Here is a 9,337-nt window from a genome sequence, read left to right on the forward strand (position 1 = left end):
TGTCTCTCCCTCCCCAAACATACATGAACCACTAACTTAAACTCATTAAGGGGGGGACTATTTTCATTTGCATTGCATACAGCAGTCATTTAATGAATATTTGCTAATTGAGCAGATTGAGTAAGATCCTTTTGATGTCTCTCTTCTTGCCCTTTAACAACAATGAAATTCTTTTGACCAGGGTCCAAGAAATTCCAAGCATAAAAGGCCAATTTAAGGTTTTACAATACAGTCAAATCATATGTCCATTTAACATTCTAGTTTAGCACCTGTGCATATTTACTGTACAGGGCTGTATACACAAAACCATCCAGCAACATTAAGCGGACCTTCTGTTTACATTTTCCTCTCCCTTCCAGAATCTCCACCCCCCCCTTTCTTATTTCATGTTTATTCAATGAAGAAAAATGCATTGTCTCCCCCATTTCTTACGTCATGTTTACTGAATGAAGAAAAATACATTGTCTCCCCGTTTTTTACTTCATGTTTATTCAATGAAGAAAAATACATTGTCTCCTATGAATAATGAGATCTTGAGGTAAATTCTGGGTACCATTAAGTTCTTTAGAAAGTCATTTTGCCTATACACAATTTCACCTTCTTTGCTGACTCTAGAACCTAACAGGTACACAAAGTATGGCTTTACTTACATATGGATTTTTTTTCTATATTCCTCCTAAAGACTACATTTTAAATCAGTAGTCACAAAGATATACATTAATTTCCATAACTTTTAACTAGACCTGAGCTTCATTTTTTAAAGATAAGTAATATATGGAGGGTTTGCCAGTCAATCAACAAGCACTTACTATGTGCTGGGTACTGTAATTACTGAGAAAACAAAGAAAGGCAAAAAACAGGCCCTACTCTCAAGGAGATCACTGTCTTAAGTGGGAGAGACAAGAGGAAAACAACTATGTATAAACAAGACATATACAGGATAAACTGGAGATAACCAACAGACAGAAGGCACTAAGATTGAGGAGCACTAGGAGCTTATTGCAGAAGGTGGGACCTTAGCTGAGACTTCAAGGAAGCCAGAGGAACCAGGAGGTGGAGATGAGCAGTAAGACAGTTCCAGGTATGAAGGATGCCAGTGAAAATTCGAGGACCTGGAAAGGCTTCTTGCAGGTTGATTTAAGCTGACTCTTGAAGGGGAAGACTTTATAATTTACCAAAGTCAAATCAATAAGCATTTATTGAGCTTCTATGTATCAGCCACTGTGCTAAGTACTGGGGATACAAATCATACCACTTCTATAGCACTTTAAGGTTTACAAAGGGTTTTACAAATAATCCACACAATGGAGATAGGTTACACCATTAACCCCATGATAGATGACGAAACTGAAGCAGGGGTTAAATGACTTGCAGTCACACAACTAGTAAGTGTCTGAGGTGGGATTTGAAATCAGGGCTTCCTGACTCCAGGTCCAGCTCCCTATCCACTAAGAATGGCAAATATTGTGCCTCACTTTAAGGAGTTCACAATCTTAATGAGGGAATCAACATACGAAGAAGAGATAGTCAATCCTCAACATCTGTGCATTTTTTAAGCATTTGTGTGACTTAATTGGTAACCTCATTTTCATTTTCACACTGGCAACTGTGTACATTCACAGCCATGTGCAGTAAAGAAAAAATTAGGCCCAATGCACATAAGTTTACGGGGCAGCTTGTACCCTAGTAGGCACTTCACTGGTCTTGCTCACCCTACTGTTGTAAAGAAACACTGTAAATTCGGTGCGTATTTTCATTGTTTATGTTTAACACTCAAGTTCTGTGTTGTAATTATGCCCCCAAATCATAGGGCAAGTCCTCTGGGCTCTAAGCCCAAGCATGCAAAGTCAGTGATGCAGCTTAGTGCGAAAATAAACTTGGATAAACTTCATGATGGAATATCTGCAGCTGTTGTCAGCTGCAAGTTTGGTGTTAACAAATCAATGTTGCATTATGTAATACAATGGCCTCATACCACCTGGTACAGTAGAAGGTATGATTTGGGTTAAAAAAATGTTTTAGTTTTTTGCTGTACAGTATGATACTATAGATTTCATGTGTTATGAATTCAGAGTGAATATTGTCTGAAATCAGTTTGTTTTTTTAAATTGAGACAAAAGGTCACAATTCTAGGGAATTACTAGAGAGAAAAAATGTTTTCATATTACCAATTTATTTTGTGTACTGCATCTTATGTGGGTTATTTCATAGTTAACATATTAGGAAAAGTATATATTATCAGAATTAATGTTCTGTTATAAAGAATTGTATGCAGAAAAGTATATTTTCAGCAATCTCTATTGAAAGAGGACAGTTTTTGGTGATCAAGGGGAAACTGCCTATTTCCCATAGGTTCAATGTATCAACATTCACATTTTGTTTACTTTCATGCCATCTTCTAGGAACATTAACACTTCTAAAAGTTGAGGATTGACTATACACAGAATAAATTGGAGATAATATCAGAGAAAAGGCACTAGCATTAAGGGGGATCAGGAAAGGCTTTTTTGCAGAAGGTGGGATTTTAGCTGAGACTTGAAGGAAACCAGGAGACAAAGACGGTGAGGGAGAATGTTCCAAAACAAGCGACGGTCAGTGAAAAGGCCTAGAGTCCAGAGGCGGATTGTCTTCTGTGAGGAACAGCAAGGAGGCCAGTGTCACTAGATCTCAGAGTATGGAGGGAAGTGAGGTGTAAGAAGACTGGAAAGGTAGGAAGATAGAAGGGAGGAGGTTATGGAACCAAAGAGAGGATGTTATATCTAGCCACTAGAGTTCCTTGATAGGGGGTGGGGTGGGGCTGACATGGTCAGGACCAGTGTTTAGGACAATCACTTTGATAGTGGAGTAAGGAGGAACTTGAGACAGTCAGTCCAGCCAGAAGGCCAGTGCAATAGTCCAGGTGTCAAGTGATAAGGACTTGGACCAGAGTGGTGGCAGTATCAGAGGGAAAAAAGAGACCTATACAAAAGATGTTACAAAGGTAGAATCGAAAGGTTTTTCGGTGTTTTTTTAATATTATTTATTTATTTAATATTTTTAGTTTTTAGCATTGATTTTCACAAAAGTTTGAATTACAAATTTTCCCCCCATTTCTACCCCCCCGACTCCAAGATGGCATATATTCTGATTGCCCCATTCCCCAGTTAGCCTTCCCTTCCGTCACCCCACTCCCCCCCCCATCCCCTTTTCCCTTACTTTCTTGTAGGGCAAGAGAGATTTCTATGCCCCATTGCCTGTATATCTTATTTCCTAACTATATGCAAAAACTTTTTTTTGAACATCTGCTTTTAAAACTTTGAGTTCAAAATTCTCTCCCCTCTTCCCTCCCCGCAAACCCTCCCTAAGAAGGCAAGCAATTCAACATAGGCCACACATGTATCATTATGTAAAACCCTTCCACAATACTCATGTTATGAAAGACTAACTATATTTTGCTCCCTCCTATCCAGTCCCCCTTTATTCAATTTTCTCCCTTCACCCTGTCCCTTTTCAAAAGTGTTCACTTTTGATTACCTCCTCCTCCTATCTGCCCTCCCTTCTATCGTTCCCCCCCCTTTTTTATCTCCTTCCTCCTTCTTTCTTGTGGGGTAAGATACCCAATTGAGTGTGTATGTTATTCTCTCCTCAGGTCAAATCTGATGAGAGCAAGATTAACTCACTCCCCCTCACCTGCCCGCTCTTCCCTCCCAACAGAACTTTTTCTTGGCACTTTTATGCAAGACAATTTACCCCATTCTATCTCTCCCTTTCTCCCTCTCTCAGTATATTCCTCTCATCCCTTAATTTGATTTTATTTTTTTTACATATCATCCCTTCATATTCAACTCACCCTATGCCCTCTGTCTATATGTGTACGTGTGTGTGTGTGTGTGTGTGTGTGTGTGTGTGTGTGTGTATTCCCTTCAGCTACCCTAATACTGAGGTCTCATGATTCATACACATCATCTTTCCATGTAGGAATGTAAACAAAACAGTTCAACTTTAGTAAGTCCCTTATGATTTCTCTTTGATTGCCTTTTCATGCTTCTCTTGATTCTTGTGTTTGAAAGTCAAATTTTCTATTTAGCTCTGGTCTTTTCACTGAGAAAGCTTGAAAGTCCTCTATTTTACTGAAAATCCATATTTTGCCTTGGAGCATGATACTCAGTTTTGCTGGGTTCTTGGTTTTAATCCTAGCTCCACTGACCTCTGGAATATCATATTCCAAGCCCTTCGATCCCTTAATGTAGAAGCTGCAAGATCTTGGGTTATTCTGATTGTGTTTCCACAATACTCAAATTGTTTCTTTCTGGCTGCTTGCAGTATTCCTCCTTGATCTGGGAGCTCTGGAATTTGGCATCAATATTCCTAGGAGTTTTCTTTTTGGGATCTTTTTCAGGTGATCAGTGGATTTTTCCAATTTCTATTTTACCCTCTGGCTCTAGAATATCAGGGCACTTTTCCTTGATAATTTCTTGAAAGATGATGTCTAGGCTATTTTTTTGATCATGGATTTCAGGTAGTCCAATGATTTTTAAATTATCTCTCCTGGGTCTATTTTCCAGGTCAGTGGTTTTTCCAATGAGATATTTCACATCGTCTTCCATTTTTTCATTCCTTTGGTTCTGTTTTATAATACCTTGATTTCTCATAAAGTCACTAGCTTCCACTTGCTCCAATCTAATTTTTAAGGTAGTATTTTCTTCAGTGGTCTTTTGGACCTCCTTTTCCATTTGGCTAATTCTGCCTTTTAATGTATTCTTCTCCTCATTGGCATTTTGGAGTTCTTTTGCCTTTTGAGTTAGTCTGTTTTTTAAGGTGTTATTTTCTTCAGTATTTTTTTCAGTATTTTTTTTGGGTCTCCTTTATCAAGTCATTGATTTGTTTTTCATAGTTTTCTCGCATCACTCTCATTTCTTCTCCTAATTTTTCCTCTACTTCTCTAACTTGCTTTTCCAAATCCTTTTTGAGCTCTTCCATGGCCTGAGACCAATTCATATTTTTCTTGGAGGCTTTTGATGTAGGCTCTTTGACTTTGTTGACTTCTTGTGGCTGTATGTTTTGGTCTTCTTTGTCATCAAAGAAAGAATCCAAAGTCTGAGTCTGAATCTGAGTCTGTTTTCGCTGCCTGGCCATGTTCCCAGCCAACTACTTGACCCTTGAGTTTTTTGTCGGGGTATGACTGCTTGTAGAGAGTGCTTTGTCCCAATCTTAAGCATCCAAGCATGGCTGTTTTCAGAGCTACTTCTACTCCATTGTCACTGCAAGCTCTGCCACAGCAGCACTCCTCCTCCCCCAAGAACCGCCAACCTGGACCACAACTCAGATCTAAGCAGGCTCTGCACTCCTGCTCTGATCCGCCACTTAATTCCTCCCACCAGGTGGGCCTGAGGCCGGAAGCAACTGCAGCTGTAGTTCTGGAAGCAGCCTCTGAGCTGCACCACCTCCGCCAACCCCGGGCAGTGGCCAAACCTTGAACTCCTTTCACTCTGTTCCCGCAGTTTTCCCACTAACCTTCTCTGTTGTCTTTGGTATTTGTGGGTTGAGAAGTCTGGTAACTGCCACAGCTCACTGATTCAGAGTGCTAGGGCCTGTTCCACCTGGCTCCCTGTCTGGTTGGTCCCAGCGCGGCCCATGCTGGGCTCTGCTCTGCTCCCAACTCCATGCAATAGACCTTACCCAGCGACCATCCAGACTGTCCCGGGCTGGAGCCCTGCTTCCCTCTGCTATTTTGTGCATTCTGCAGTTCTAGAATTTGTTCAGAGCCATTTTTTATAGGTGTTTGGAGGGTCCTGGAGGACAGCTTTAGGCTAGTCCCTGCTTTCCAGCCACCATCTTGGCTCTGCCCCCCAAAACTAAAGGTTTTGGCAACAGATTGGTTAGGGGAGTTAAAGTGAAGAGTACAGGATGTCACCTATGTTCTAAGCCTGAAAGACTGTAAATGGTGGTGCCCTTGATAGTAAAAGGGAAATCAGGAAGAAGGGAAGGGCTTAAGGGAAAAGATAAGAGTTCAGTTTTGGACATACTGAGTGTAAGACGTCCACGATTCAAGAAGTACAATACATTGTTGTACAGGTCAAGAGAGGGATTATGGATAGACTGGAGATCTGAGAATAATCTGCTTAGAGATGATTACTGAATCCATGGGAGCTGATGAGATCTGTCAATAAACATTTATTAAGGTCTACTATAAGCAAGGCACTGTGCTAAATGCAAGGGATACAAACACATGTTAAAAATAAGAGTCCCTGTCCTCAGGGAGCTTGTACTCTAATGTAGAAACACAACACACAAAAGGAAGCTTGAGGTGGGGTTACCCAGTGCAAGGGCAAGATGGAGAAGTCCCCAAACTGTGGTTCATAGGATACAGGAAGAAGAGTGTGTAGCTCCTTTCTGCCCTCTGGGCAGTACCTAATCTGAGGTGCAGAGGGAACTGATAAGGTCTGAATACCAGGCAGATTCAACCTTGCAGGAAAATGAGATTTCCCAATGATAGTGTTTCCTGGGGAAGGAAGGCGTGATGAAGAAGTTCAAAGAAATCCAAAAGCAAGTGGGAAATGGGGAGGTCATCAATCAGAATGGCATATAGAAAGAAGAGGGCCCAAGACAGATCCTTGGGAGATACAGGCAGGTGGGGCCTGGATGAAGATCCAGCAAAGGAGACTGGATAGTGGGTAGACAAGAACCAAAAGAATCAGTGTGCAGAAAAACCTAGAGCCAAATATCAAGAAGAGGCTGAATGGCAGTACCAGAGACTACAGAGAGGTCAAGAAGGATTAAGATTAAGACCCAGCCATTTCAATTAAGAAATCTTAGGTCATTTTGGAGAGAGCAATTTCAATTAAATGGTGAGGATGGAAGCCAAACTGCAGAGAATTAAGAGTGAAAGGAAGTGGAAACATAGATTGAGGCCATGAATTGAATCAGATACTTCTAACTGGAAGATAAACCTCTAATTTAAAAAGTTAATTATAGCAAGGAAAGGGAGAGCACTCAGGAATTTACAATACTGTATTAGATTAGCAACTATTACCAAGAACAGATATATAACTTGTTTTTGTACACAGTAAGCTTAAATATTATATATATTCTTCAAAAATAATTTTAGCAAAACCACATTCAAATTTTTAACTGTTTTAATTATAAATGTGAAATGTTTATTTAAAAAAAAAAACCAGGGACAGCTAGGTGGTGCAGTGGATACATATAGCACCAACTGTGGAATTAGGAGGACCTGAGTTCAAATCTGACCTCAGACACTTATTAGCTGAGTGGCCCTGGGCAATTCACTTAACCCGAATTGCCTCCCCACAAAAAACAAACAAACAAACAAACAAAAATAAAGCCTTTCAACCAAGTTCAATTTAAAATACTGAGTAAAGGCACAAACTTAGTCTTCATCTTCTCCCTATACACACTAAAATATTTTCCTAATTTCTCAGATTCCAGTTTTTCAGTTTAGATGGCTTATTTCCCCTAAAGGAACTCTTTCCTTCAATACTGAAGAAGATTCAATATTTCAATGAATTTGTGCTTTTATCAATTCCTCCAGTGGTACAGATAGCAACCCATTCATGCCCTGTTATCTTGTGCCATTCTTATCTATATTGTCCTCTTCCAGAGGATTTACCTAACTTGCTGGAGGCCTTTATCTAGGTTTTTCTTACATTGGTTAAGATTTTTCAGGAAATAGTGATATTTAAAATCATTGGCTTTGCCTTTTTTCTATTTTGTCTTTTTTGGGAATAGTTGTTTATTTGAATAAGTTTGGTTGAAGCTTCTTATTTGATGATGAACTTGACCTTTGCTTCAACTAGTCAGTGGTCTGATTGAACACTGAATTGAATCTGATAGGACTCTCATCAATAACCAGTTTCCCATAATAGATAACAACTTTGTTTTTTCAGACCTTTCCATGCCCAGAGCCTCCTAACTTTCTTCTGGAAGAAAGTATTCATGACATACATAGGTCTGAGGCTTCTGAAAAGTCTTCAAGTCTTTGTCTTCTTTCATTTCTTAAAACTGAGTTATCTTCCAAAATGCTTTTCATCATTCTTCCCTATGCCTGTGGTTGCACTGAAGGCATTAAGTATCAAAGTATATGCTGACTTAATTTGAAGGATCTTGTCAAGTTATAAAACAGAATTTCTCTGCCTCTTCATTCTCTCCGGTAGATTTTGGTCCATAAAACTCAATCATCTCATAACTGTCCTTTTTCTTCTGCAAATCACGAGTACTACAAAATAAACTGACCAAGTATCCCAAAAATTACTTTTTGTTACCTTTGGGTGCACAACAGACCAATTATGCCAATTTCTTTGTCTTTCCAAGAATATGTAGGTCTCCCTTCCATTTATCTGCACCCTCCTTGTGCCTTCTCCATTGGCCATAAAGGGATCGAAATAAATGAAGACTAGGGGAGCTAGAGTTAGAGGTCTGCTTGCACTGATGTTGGCTCCTTAGCAATAAAAGCTGACTTTTGTTTACAGTTCCTTACTGAGGCACAGCCTACAAACACCCACTTTTTAGTGGGCTCTTGTGCAAGTTCCACTCTGGACCCAAATACCCTAACTGAAAGACAGCATAGCACTTGCATGCAAAATGGCTATTACCTGTCAGCAGAATTAAGAGGTATTATAGACATAAAGCATTAAAAATCCCTAGTAAAAGAGCTTACAAAAATACAAAGCTTGAATTCTAAAATTAAGCGCAGAGGTAGAAGACACAATAGAAAGTTCTTTTCTTTCCCAGTCATTTGCTTGTGTCCCTCTATCAGAATTCTTTTCAGTCTAATAAATTTTAAAGTGCCTGTATCATAGGTTCAAGCCACTTAAGGAGATCCAAAAGTCTAAGGGAGGTTACCTGTTCTGAAGTACTTGGTCTCAATGGAGAGATGAGACCTACTAGGAACTTATAAGTACTTCTAGGATTTCTTCTTTGTGGGTACTTTGTTAATAGATAGTTTTCCAGGGATGCTATGGTCAAAAAATTCCATCATTCTTTCCACCATCACTCCTAATTTAGGCTGGTCTCAGACAAGAGCCATACAGTCTGTCAAAGGGCTTACTTTGTCCAAAAACAAAAACAAAAAAAGGCTCATAAAGCCTTTTCAGCTTAGTAAGAGCTGGCTTGCCATTGGCAAGGCCTTGGAGAACTAAGAATCACCTCCATACCACAGTAAGACATTAGAGTATAGCTTTAGCCCTATACATACATAATGTGAAAGAGTTTAAGGGCCAAATGATGCTATAAGAGAGGCAGCTATAGTGTAGTAGAAAGTGCATCTTTTGGAAGACCTGAGTTCTAGTCTTAGCTCCATATTGATGAGATTACAAAATGGGAATTTCATCTGCCCTGC

This window comes from Trichosurus vulpecula, chromosome 4 (genome assembly GCF_011100635.1).
Source record: "Trichosurus vulpecula isolate mTriVul1 chromosome 4, mTriVul1.pri, whole genome shotgun sequence".
NCBI lineage: Eukaryota > Metazoa > Chordata > Mammalia > Diprotodontia > Phalangeridae > Trichosurus > Trichosurus vulpecula.